The 13,833-nt window shown below is 39.2% G+C and overlaps 1 non-coding gene across 1 annotated transcript; it reads right to left on the bottom strand.

Annotated features, from left to right (window-relative positions):
• Positions 1–1,452: 1,452 nt before the first annotated feature.
• LOC120094908 (small nucleolar RNA SNORA48) lies at positions 1,453–1,593 on the bottom strand. Its single transcript, XR_005489598.1, has one exon. It is a non-coding gene; the product is annotated as a small nucleolar RNA SNORA48 (small nucleolar RNA).
• Between the last annotated feature and the right edge of the window lie 12,240 nt (positions 1,594–13,833).

A 13,833-nucleotide genomic window follows, 5' to 3' on the forward strand; every position in this document is an offset into this window, starting at 1 on the left:
ATGCCCCGAATAACACAAACACACACACACACACACACACACACACACACACACACACAGAGAGAGAGAGAGAGAGAGAGAGAGAGAGAGAGAGAGCAGCAATAGTAACAACAACAACAAGGAAGCATAAAAATAGTCTCACTGTAAAGTCTGCAGTATGTCACAGTGCATCCCACAGTATATCCATCTGTCCGCACATCTTCATTTTCAAATATTTCTTACAATGTGTCATTGGTCTGGTTGGGGATCTCTGGCTTCTGAGACACCATCAATATTGAATAGTCATAGGGACTCCTCCTGGTCATCCCATTGTTGACTTGTATCATAGAGATCCTTCATCCCCGGATCAGCATGAATGGACCCTTCAAACATCCCAACCACTTGCAGATAATATAGATTTTGGGATGCGCTAACCCAGGCCCTCGGGACTGGCATCACCCATACTTCTACCACAAGGGCCAGCTCCACTATTCTGACTGTGAGAGGTATAGGACCTGCTCTCCTGAGTATTGCCAGAGATGAGAGATATGGCCACTTCTACCAAGCACCACATCCAGTGAGGGGTGGAGCCAACTATGCATAGTTCCTGGACATCCACATGGTCCCCAGTGGCAGCCCCAACCATTGAATCCCCATGTTCTCTAGTGATAATATGAGCCACAGACATTGACACTGACCCCTGCTATTGAATAGTTACAGGCCCAAATATGGCCCTCAGCAGCAGCTTGGGGCTGGGACTTCACCATGGCTTCAGGTGGCAGGACTGGCCACTCACAACAGGCTCTTCCTTTTCACTTTTGTGTCTCCGGTAGGTACCATTTCTCATAATACTCAAGCTGCTCCACTTCTCTTTCTTTCCCATCTGTCTACCCTATATTCATATATTGTGGTGGTTCCATTGTGACCTGGACATGCATCTGGAAGGCCCATGGGTGACGTCCTCCTTCTGTGCTTTGTGCCATGGTAGGAAGAGGGTATTAATGGCGCACCTGTGCTCTGCACTGGAGGCAGGTCTGTGGGTGGTATGGTCATCTAAAGGGCTCTGTCTGTCTTCATTCTCCTACTCTCTGTTGCCTGAATTTGACTTGATTTTATCTTTATAAGTCCTATGATAAGATAACATGATGGTTTGTACATCCTCGGCTCAGGGAGTGGCAATATTTGGAGGTGTGGCCTTGCTAGAGTAGGTGTGGCCCCATAGGAGTAGGTGTGTCATTGTGGGCTTGGGCTGTAAGACCCTCATCCTAGCTGCCTGGAAGTGAATCTTCCACCAGAAGCCTTCAGATGGAGATGATGGAGATGTAGAACTCTAAGCTCTGCCTGCATCATGCCTGCTGGATGCTGTTCCCACTTTGATGATAATGGACTGAACCTCGAACCTGTAAGCCAGCCCTAATTAAATGTTGCCCTTATAAGAGTTGTCTTGGTCATGGTGTCTGTTCACAGCAGTAAAACCCTAACTAAGACAGATAGCTTTGGCCACCAAGCCAGACATCAAGCTACAATGAACAAAGGATTGCTATCTGCTCTACCCCTGACTGATATAAGAGCAACACCACCAACAAGGTGTCTCTTTGTTCATTGCCAAGGCCTTTTAGGATGAGAATAAGACCAAGTTGGAAGGTAACAACTTCCACAGTACAAATGCAAAACTCTTCAGGGGAGGACTGATTTTACCATGGGCACACACTTGTGTTTAAGTGTGTACATTAGCTTAAAAGGCTGGTATAATAGATAAACAAATATTATTTTAAAAGACAGTGAAAAAGAAATAGGATATCTGGGACCACAGCCTGAACAATCTAAGAATTAGAAATTGGTAGTGTGTTTGTTTTGTAGACAGCTCCATCTGAGGTAGCCAACATCGATCAGGGAACTGTTTGCCCACAGTTTAACATGAGTCAGGGTTAGCATCAGTTAAAGCAATCAAGATTATCCCTCACAGACTTTCAGTGGCTAACTCAGTCCAGGAGAACTCCCTCAAAGGTGTGTCTACAGCCTGACTCCTAAGTGATTTGACAATCTGTCAAAGAGACAACACTCACCACCACTGATAGACCTATGGCTATGGCAAGTGTATTTTTTTATTTAACTAATGAATGAATGAACGTGTGTGTGTGTGTGTGTGTGTGTGTGTGTGTGTGTGTGTGTAGGTCAGATGTTGACATATGATGTCCTCCTCAATAGTTTGCTTTATATACATGATTTCTCACAAATACTGTAGCTTGCTTACTTACCCAGTCAGTCTTAGTTCTTAGTTCTTCAACTTGATTTACATACAAGGTCTCTCACTAATACTGGAGCTTACTCACTTACCTAGACTGTCTGGTCACTGATCCCTGGGAATTCCTTGGTCTCAGCTTTCCCAGTTATGGGATTATAAGCACAGTGACTTTTTTTTCTTTAAAGATGAGGAGGGCGGGTGGGAGAACTCATAGAGGCAAAGGGGAGGGGAAAGAGGTGGAGAATTCTTAGATGGGAGACCAGGAAGGGGGATAACATTTGAAATGTAAACAAATAAAATGACTAATAAATTAAAAAAGGGAAAAGAAAAAGGCAATGAGAGTCAGGACTTGCGTCCTCCTGCTTGCTTTGGAAGCACTTTATTGACTGTTCCTTCTCGCCAGTCACTAAAATCTCCATTTTTAATTTATACCAACTTTTTCTGTAAATGCCAAACAGAACGGACACACGCGCGCGCGCGCACATGCACACACACACACACACACACACACACACACACACACACAATCACTTTAAAAATGCATAAAAATCCAAGAGTTAAAAAAGAACTTTCTAAATTAAAAGAGTCCAAAAAGAAGAAATTCAAAGAAAATCAAATAAGCTCTTTAAGACACATAATTTTCTAATTATAGAAAATTATTAACTCATAGTTTTGGAGGCAAGGACATTTGATGGAAGCACTGCCAGACTTCTGCTCCTCTGAGTCCTAGTGACTAAGTGTTAGTCCTTAGTATTTCTCAGGATTTGCTCTATTATCCTCATTTCTTTTCTGCCTTCCTCTTCTCCCAGAATTCTCTTTGAAGGAAGGTTTGTGCCAATGTGGTCCTTTTACATATTTGTAGAGAATCATAAATGATAAAATGAATATAAATTGAAAGGGGATTTCTTACATATACTTACACAGTAGGGTCTAGGCAGTCCAATAATAATTATCAGCACACTGGAGATGTTCAAACCCAGTTACTGCTCAGCCCATGAGGCTGGATGCTTCTGAATTCTTACTAATCCTGAAGACTTTGAAAAATCTTAGAGAGCCATGAACCTTCAGGGTATGTTGTAAGGCTAATGAAACTGGGATCCAGTGTGAGAGGAATATGGAACCAGCAGGGACAATAGCAAAGACAGAGCTAGCAACAGAGTTGATGAGCATACCAGCAAGATGTGAGGAGAAGCAGGCAAAACTAGGAGCTTTCCCTTCAGTATTCCTTATGCCTGGGATGCTACGGGAAGGCAATGCCCACATTTAGTGTCTGTTTTCTCACTTCAATTAGCCTGGTCAAGAACTGGGTGTAGTGGTGGGGGTGTAGTGGTATTCAACTTTAATTCTAGCACTTAGGCAGCAGGCACATCACTGCATTTGAGACCAGCTTGTTATACAGAGTGAGTTCCAGGATAGCCAGAGCCATGCAGAAAAACTCTGTCTCAAAAAGAGAAAACAAAACAAAATCAACTTAGTCAAGAAAATCTCTCTTAGCTACACCCGAAGACTAACCCACTAGATAATCCTTCAAAGGTTTGCTCAGAGACTTGTCTCATAGATGACTCTAGATCCCGTCAAGTCAATGGTTCATATTAAACATCACAATTTTACTTTAAAATATTTATGTTTTAGCTGGCATAAAGCTGTACACTTTTTTCAAACAATCATTGGAAATAACTGTTGGTATTCAAATAAGTATTTGTGTGTGACTGGTGAGGTGATATAGACCCTCAGAGACATGTTCATGTCCTAGTCTCTGGAACCTGTGAATGTTACTGTATATTTAGCAATAGTCAAGAGACTGCATGATGCAACTGTCATTTTATTTTTGAAAGGATTAATATTCCTTCATGAAACAGAGATGATGAACTTGGGATCTTGGGAACTTGAGATGATGGATCTTGGGTATAACATTTTTTTGAACTGCCTAAGCTACTCCTATATTCCATACATGTCTTAATTGGAGTAAGTGAGAGAGATTATTTTACAGGCAGAGTTGAGACAATGTGGCTATGTAGACAGATATGTGGCCACAACCAAGCATCTGGGGACCTATAAGCTTAAGGAATGAAGTAGATTGTAATCTTTTCTGTGCCACCTCAAGAAGGGCAACATGCTTCTGGTCTCAGGCAGGAAGCATTCTTTGAAATGATGTGGTTATCAACTAGCTATAATATATAACTAAAAAACAAGATATGAAATATCTCTTAAATGGGATAAATGCTTAATATAAAATTGAAATAATAAATATTCAATTTTTGACTGGTCTCAAGAATTCTCTGTTGCTTCCATAAGGTCAGATTAAATTCTTCAATTCGAGAAAGTCTCAAGTAGGAATGTTGGGCAGTGGATTTTAGTTTTATTCCAGTGAAAAGAGAATGAAGTGCTATAGATCTTCGGGCAGTGGTTCTCAACCTTCCTAATGCTGTGACCCTTTAATACAATTCATCATGCTGTGGGGACCACAACCCAGAAAATTATTTTGTTGCTACTTCATAACTGTAACTTTGCTAGTTATGAATCACACTGTAAATATCTGTTTTCTGATGGTCTTAGGCAAAAGGATTGTGACCTACAGGTCTTAACTGTCTTAGGAGACTAAGATATCAATGTGAATGTTTTGAATTTGCATAAAGAGTGAGAAAATATTTACAAATAATCAAGTCAGACCAGCAAGCAAGCACACGATGAGTGATGTCAGGATGATTTTAGTGCAAGTTTTGTACAGAAGACACTAAAAAGTGAAGACAGACATGGGCCCTCAGCACAGTCTCAGATTTTAATAGATGATAAAGTAACAACGTTTATTTTCTCTCTTGTGAAATAAAAGGGAAAGTCATCACATTACATATTGATTTGCTTTTTAAGGCCTGTGTACTCCAGATCATTTGTAATTATCATTATTGGGCTACATAGATAATATTTTACTACATATGGATTATTATCCCACTAAATGCCACTAACCCGATAATAAAGCTATCCGGAATTTTATAGGAAAAGCAATGTACTCAATTGCTCAACTCAGTTATGTGATAACTCTGGTAGACATATAACCAACAAGAGGCAAAAGAGATCACCTTCTATGGTATTATTTTCTTTATCAGCCAGATAAATATAATATACACTGGGAGAAAATATTTCATTGCTAGAAGGGATGTTTTCTTTCCATAGTCTACATATTAAAGTATACAGAATTGCTGTTAAAAACCATTAGTTGTGGATGAAGTATATCAGGTTAATATAATATTTAATCAAGCATAGGTCCTATTTGTGCTTGGTGTAACAAGCATAACAACCACAACATTTGTCTTTCACTAATATATTCTTCTGCATGATGTGTGTCTGCATGTATATGGGCATATATATATATATATATGCGTGTATATGCACCTGTGTGTATGCATATATAAGCCTTCAAACACATGAGCATATGGAGAACATGTCTCATGCAGGTCCCCAGGGAAGAAAAAAAAATCCAAGGTGCCAATGAAATCACTGAAGGTGTGGCAGTAAAAGAATAAAAGTGTGCGACAGATGCCCAGACTGCATTTGCAGCCCGGAAGCAGAGTGTGATGAATGCGCATGCTCTGCCTCCTTTCTGTTGCTTGCTTTAGAACCCCAGCCGGAGGAGTGATGTTTCTCACTATTGACGTGGTCTTCCTATTTCACTTAGCATGATCTGGGAAATCCCTTACAGCATGACCAGAGGCTTGTCTCTTAGGTGACTCTAGCTACTGTCAAATTGACAATCTATATTAAAGACTGCACGTTTTTTTTTTTTTTGAATCCTGGTCTTGCCGTGTAAGCTAGGAGGCCCGTACACTTGAGACCTCCCTCCTTCAGTCTCCAAAGCTTGAAGTCATGAGTGTGAACTATCATGTGTGGTTTGGGATATTATTTTATAAAACTAGAGTGTAAGAGGTGAATAATCAATAATACAGACAAAAATACATAGAGAGCCAGAAGAGACTCAATTTTAGCACGATGATTTTATTTTACAAAAATAACATTTACCAAATATTTAAACATAGTGAAGATTAAAAGACAAAGTGAAAACTAAAAGATAAAGTGCCAGGTAGGAAATTAAATTTCAAGTAGTGTAGAAAGAGAAATACCATAGGGACATGATTTGTATATATAGATGTATTTCGTTTTATGTTACCACTCCTTTATGAAGTTATTGCCATAATCTCAATTCTCAAAAGTAATTTTATTTAAATTAAACTCAGTCATCTCAAGCATCACAAAGCAAAAGGCATGACAGGCTAAGAGAAATTCCAGAAATTAAATATGTTTAAGTTCTGCTTGGTGAAGTTGATTGTCCCATATCACCTGCTCTGGACTTGAAAAGTTCTTGATGCTGTATTCTCCTCCTGTTTATCCACTCATTTGCTCTGAAAACTGCAGTTGGAAACATATTGTTATCTGTGGCAAGTAGCCCTTCACCCATATTTCTGTGAGTAAATTGTGAAATTTGACTCATCAAGTTGGACAACGGTGTGATCTGCCATCCGTTCTCTATTTGAGGTGAGGATGTATGGCTTCATGCCTTCTCCTGAATAGTATCATGTGATACACAGCTCTACGTTTGACTGGTTAGTTTCCTGGCCAAGGCTATTTCTTGTGACCTGGTCTGGGCAGTGGGCAGACTATTGTATAAAGTAATATGGCCACACTCACAGTTTGAGAGATTGCCAATCTGCCGGCCAGGGCTTAAGTGATACCTTTTTGGGCCCTGGGTCTTTCATAAAGACGATTAGATGAAACATTTTATTTTAAAACAACAATAACAATGGCAATGATATAAGTATAAATCGTTCTTTAGGCTCAACTTTAGCTCTTGCAACATGACTTCTGAGTGGTCTCCAGGCCAAAACAAGTCACAGAATGAAACAGACCATACTTCTTCACTTCTTCAGGTGTGTTTAAAAAGTTTACTTATATTCGTGTGTGTGTGTGTGTGTGTGTGTGTGTGTGTGTGTGTGTGTGTGTATGTGTGTGTGTGTTCCAATTTTCCTGTCTGTGCATCATCTGAAGATAATGCTTGTGGAAGACAGAAGTTATTGGATCCTCTGGAACTGGGGTAATGGGCAGATGTCAGTCACCTGTTATGGGTGCTCTGAGCCAAGCTCAGGTCCTCTGAAAGAGCAGCAAGTGCTTTTAAGCACAGAGCCATCTCTCCATCTCAAGACTCCACCTCTTGATAGAAGGAATTAGGATAAACTGTCCCCTTTTCACAACTATAACTGGCTTCTGGGAAGAATTTCTTCTCTATAAATAATGAGGTAATGAATTGAAAACCTGTAGTGTTTAAACCTATTTTTTCTTGTATTTCACAGTATTTTAGGAGATGCAACCATAAACAAAAGACCAAGATTATATACAGTGGACACAGATACTTGCTGTCATGCCAGACAATATAAGTTCAATCCTTGGGATATAGATGTTTGAAGGAGAGAACAGATTCTGGACAGGTGTCTTTCGACTTCCTTATGCATGATTTGACACACACACACACACACACACACACACACACACACACAGGCACACACAGGCACACACAAAAACATATATGCACACACTCACATACATGCATATACACTAGCACATGCACACACACATGTAATCACATGACACACACATACACATACATACATGCATACACACAGATGCATATGCAGAGTAAATATAAATATTTTTAAAAGAAAAGGCCAAGATATTTTCATGTAAAACTGTGGTGATTCAATTTTATGAAAACATCCCTGACTTTTAAAAGAATGGAACTTTTGCTGGCCCTTAGACCTGAGTTAATGGTATATTCTGAGGTCACTTAAGATTTAGTCTGACGACTTGCTGTGTACCTAGCCTGTCTGTTTTATCTGCCTTTAATACAACAATGTGAAGAGCGATATTACATGTCTTGGATTTTATGTGCAATCAGCATATAGCTTTAATCTTAAGCTATGTACTCTTCCATTCCTCAGACTCGGACAGCAATGCATACATGTTTCTATGTGCAGTATGGTATTTCTTTGTTGAAAACAGCAAACAGAGCAGAAGCAACCTTATATAATAGAGATATGCCATAAATGTTGGGAACAACATTTGGATATTACTTGTTGTTAGCATTTTCAGCACTGAGAGTTTGGGGTTGGTTGAGGTCAGCTGGATTACAGAACTGGTAAAAACCCTGTTAAAGATTTCCATAAAGTATGCCTCATTCTTTCCCCCATGTGATGGTTTCTGTGTTCTTCAATAAATATAGAGCTAAGACAACCTTTGTTGGGCACACTCACACATGCAACACACAGACAATACACAGGCAATAGGGAGGTAAGATACCCAGTTCAGACAGACTGTAGGCAAACCAGAGACCACAAAAAAAAAAAAAAAAAAAAGAGAGAGAGAGATACATAGAAGGCTCATAGAGAGATATAGAGATTTCAAGCTTCAGCTTACTTTTGGCCAAGTTTATCCACAGGGAATTTCTGATCTTTCTGTCCTTAAAGTGACACTGACATGTTTTGATGCCTCTGAGTCTATCTTTCATGCACATATGCATAGGATAAGAACTGCGGTGTCACTCAACAATTGAAATTAGAGCCCCAGCCTCTAAAGTTTTAATTGAATGACCATGTGTCATGTTTAAGCCACACTTAAAGTGATAGAGCAAATCATGGCTGTAGGGATGTCTGTGAGGGCATTTTCACAATTGCTAATTGACGGAGGAAGCCAAGCTCACTGTGGATTGAGCCACTTCTAGATTTTTATGGAGGCTTTTTATTTTCCTGGAAATATTTATATACTCAGTTTCTTCGAAACTTCTTTTTCGAGCTACATTAAATTTCATTTTCTTCTTGTTTATTTTTTAGGTTGTAATTTAATGACAGTATTTCTACCTCTATGTCCTCCAATATACTCCTTACTCTCTTTCAAATTCATGGCCTCTGTTCTCACTGCCAGTGCATACATATATTTGTATAGATATATACATATGATATATCTATGTCAATATATCTATATCAATATATCTACATCTATGTCTATGTATGTGTCTATATATCTAGATCTATCTATATATACTACTGAGTCCATATAATGTTACTTATATGTATATTTTCAGACCTGATCATTTGGTTACACAATGAGTTGGTTAAGAATTAACTTTGAGCTCTCTTTTCCTCCCCTGAGAAACACAATTATTTGCTTTCTTTTGTATGACTTTAGAACTGAATGTTTTGTTGGAGAATAGCCTATTTTATAACTGGTGACCTTTGCGCTTTAATATTTCCAGAGATTGAAAATAAAAGATTCTCCAGTACCAGGCCCAGCTTCCCTCAAGGCTCATGAAACAAATTTCATTAAAAGAGAAATGTTACTTATGCTTTTGCGTGCTGCTGTACGAATGGTGGACATAGTAGTTAACAATTATGCAACATCACAGCATGTCCCCATTTCCCAGCATCTCTTATTGCTAGATATTTCAGCTGGTTGATTTATCTTGGAGGAGACTGTTTGCCTTTTCATCGGTTTCTATGTCAGTGACAGGGGATTGGCAGAAGTGATTTTGGCAGCCATGTAAGCCTCAGGGCTCACACAAGAATGTTTCTCAAACTCTGGACAAATGTGTTAACTCTTTCCTTTTTTGATTTGCTATTCATTTCTTATCTCCAAGTCTCTGTCAAGGTAGCTTCTATCTTAGACCAATTCTGTCCTGTGCAGATGCCTAAGTAGTTCTTCGAAAGGAACTTTGGGGCTTGATTATATAGAAAAATTGTGCTTTTTCTCAACTTGAATCAAATAAGCTATACTTTTCCATATATATGCAAATTTAAATTTTGTTCCAGTCAAAGACAACCATTATGATTTATAATAATTCTTGATAGGATGGACTGGGGAGGCCAATGAAGGAAATAACTGGTTATTAGTAAGTGCAACAAATTGAGACCAAATGCACAGAAGCAGAGAACAGCCCGGTTCATCCAGGGGCAGACAGGCAGGTGGACTGGGTAAGATTTACTGGAGGTGATGTATAAAAGAAGGTCAGACTGGGAGATGATTTATACCACGAATTAATTTGAATTACTTCTTAAGTAGCAAGGTGACATGAAACACTCAGCGTCTATGGCCGTATTATTATGGTATGTATGCTGTCATTGGAGATTGATGCTGTTACTATCCATAACTACCTGAAAATACGGTTTTCTTTCCAGGAGCCTGGACCTTTTGAAAACACCATGTGTATCATTGTTAGGTTTTCAGAGTATATCCACATCGGTTAACTTTGTGGTATTTCATCTCAGCCTGAGGCATATTCTCCAGAATTCTTTTTTTTCCTTTTCTTTTTTTTTGATTTTCTTCTTCTTTTTTTCTTTTTTTAATTGGAGGGTTTATGCATTTACTTTCAAATGTTATCCCCTTTCCCGGTTTCCCCCTCTCCCCAACCCACTCACCCTGCTTCTATGAGGATGCTTTCCTCCCACCCACCACCCACACCTCCCTTCCCTTGCATTCTCCTACACTTACACTGGGGAAACAAACCTTCCCATGACCAAAGGCTTTTCCTCTCATTGATGCCGGACAAGGTCATCCTCTGCTACATATGCTGATGGAGCCATGGGTCCCCCCATGTGTACTCTTTGGTTGGTGGTTTGTATGTTCTCCCTTCATTTCTGTTGTGATAAATGCCCAGATAAAGAGGTTTAGGGGAGGAAGGGTCTACTCTAGCTCCCAGTTTCAGGTTACAGTGCAGGAGAGCAGGGAGGGAAAGCAGAAGGAACTTAAAGCAGATAGTCACCTCACATTCACAGTCAAAGGTGGGGAGAGACGAACACACAGGCACTCTTTGCTTGCTTGTGCTCAGCTTCCAATTTCATTAAAAACAAAATGAAATTTTGTTTTTGTTTTGTTTTGTTTTGTTTTTGTTTTTTTGGGTTTTTTTGAATCACAATAATTAAAATAGCTTAGCAGAGCAGTCAGGAGCCACCTGTCCATTCGATTCTACTGCTGCGAGATTGAAATTCTGATCCTGTGTGGATACAACTCATTCCTTGCTGTCCTTTGATTTTGTATTTTCATTTTGTTATTTCACAGTCTCTTCTATCTTATGTCTCATTATGGTTCCATTATTTGCTGCTGACTGCTTCCATCTGGCAGAGCAAATAACATTCGGAAAGATACCCGAGGATTTTCTTAATGTTTCTAGTAGTAGGTAGTTATGAAAAATTTCTAAATAGTAGTGTTTGGGTATATGGTAATTAACTATGAACATGAATAAATCCCAATTATATATAAAACTTTATATAGTTTTAAATCTTGAAAGACAGAATACATGATCAAGTTTATGGTACTATATTTGAATTTTCAATGAGTAAAAGTGAACAAGGAATTAATTTTTGCTTTTTTTTGGTCATTTTTATTGGATACTTTATGTATTTACATTTCAAATGTTATCCCCTTTCCCGGCTTCCCCTCTCCCATTCCTCCTCCCCCTGCTTCTATGAAGGTGCTCCAATACCCACCCTCTCACTCCTGCCTCAATGCCCTAGCATTCCCCTACACTGGGGCATCTAGCCTTCATAGGACCAAGGGCCTATGTCCTTCCATTGATGCCAGGTAAAACCATCCTCTGATACATATGGAGTTGGAGCCATGGGTCTCTCCATATACACTCTTTGGTTGGTGGTTTAATCTCCTGGAGCTCTGGGGTGGGGAGTTCTAGTTGCAAACCCTTCAGTTCCTTCAGTCCTTTCTCTAACTCCTCCATTGGGGTTCCGGTGCTCAGTCCAATGGTTAGCTGCAAGCATCCACATTTGTATCAATAAGGCTCTGGCAGAACCTTTCAGGAGACAACCATATCAGGCTCCTGTCAGCAGGTACTTCTTGGCATCAGCAATAGTGACTGGGTTTGGTGGCTGCATATGGGGCAGGTGGGGCAGTCTCTGAATGACCTTTCCTTCAGTCTCTTCTCCACATTTTGTCCCTGTATTTCCTCTCATGAGTACTTTGTTCCCCCTTTTAAGAAGGACTGAAGCATCCACATCTTCCTTCTTCTTGAGCTTCATATAGTCTGTGAATTGTTTCTTGGACAATATCTCATTGTACATCCTGGGCTGGCCCTGAACTCAGTATCTTCTTGAATTGGCATGCAGGATGTGGGGATAACATCTGTAGGAGGACTTGCTGAGTTTAAAGTGAATTCTGTTTTTAGGAAAGCAATCCAGACTGGCCTTAATTGCGGGTTCTGTCCTGATTCTGGTAGGAACTGAGAACGGTGGATTTCAGACAATGGGTAATGGCTATCCTCAGCAGCAGGGCAAGCCTTGGGTAGCAGAATGAACAAAAAGAGTTTGTATGGATTTCTCTTGTCTGAACTGTAATTTTTAATATGTTTGTAAGTCAAATGCATTAATACCTGTGCCTATATCAAGGCACAGATACAGCAAGTAGCTAAGTGGACCATTGCTTACCTCATTGAAGCCAGGTAGAAGATAGACACACAGGAAGGAGGCTAGGACAAGGCACATCTTTCCAGGGCGTGTCACCATGATTTACTTTCTTCAATGGGGTCCCACATCCTGATGTTTCCATTACTGGCCAGTATTGCTTTTAAACCACAAATCCGTCATTGAAGAACCCCTTTATTGATTTTACAGCCTTTATGATCAAAAGCCTCTCAGTGGAGCCCATCTGTTAATATATATGAACCTTTTGGAAGACATTTCATATTTAAACTCCAGCAGTGTTAAATATCTACTTTACATTTAGAAGGCAAAGTGGTAATATTGGTCTAATAAATTTTATCATCAAACTAATTGCAGGATGCCAACATTAGCACATCTGGGTACTATATTTTAAGGGTATAGTTACAAAATGATTCCAAATAGTATGACATGATTGTCATAGGCAAAGATGTGTCTAGACACACATTCATAATCACAGGGAATACCTTCAGGGCCATGTATAATGTTAATTATAAATGTCAGGTCTGAATATTGTTCATTTTTTTCAAGTTTCTATTTTACCCTCTTAATATGGTAAATGTGTTTATATAAGTTATCACAGTTAAAAATGAAAATTTGAATTTATTTTTATATTTTAAGTTTATAACATTCACAAAAGTACTTTAGTAATATTTTTAAGTTTGTAACGTATGTTTGGTGAAGTAAAGTGATTCTCAAAATATTCAGATAAACTGTAATTACTCTACTTTCTGTGAATTTCTTTCTTTCTGCTTTTCTTTTTAATACTTCCAGAGGCCTCCTTTGATCCAAGAAATTAGAGCAGTTCATTTTGTGCCTCAGGAACTGAATGGTAGTCAAATCATTTCAATGTGAGGTTCTAAATAGGATCTCAGACTTAGGAATACAGCATTTGTCACTTATGGCAACAGTCTAGGGTGGGTGGTCTGCACACTGTCATGTGTTTATGTGGGCACATCATGATAGACGAGCAGAGTCCCTGTCATGCATTCTACTCCAGCAAAGGCTACTGAGCTCATGACACCATAAACCAAGAATATAGATGAATCTCTGTGCATGGTGGAGAGATATAAAATCTGACTGAAAAAGTCATGAGTTTGTTAAAAAGATCAGAACTTTGTTATTTGC

Source organism: Rattus norvegicus, chromosome 9, assembly GCF_036323735.1.
Source record: "Rattus norvegicus strain BN/NHsdMcwi chromosome 9, GRCr8, whole genome shotgun sequence".
In the NCBI taxonomy this organism is placed as follows: domain Eukaryota; kingdom Metazoa; phylum Chordata; class Mammalia; order Rodentia; family Muridae; genus Rattus; species Rattus norvegicus.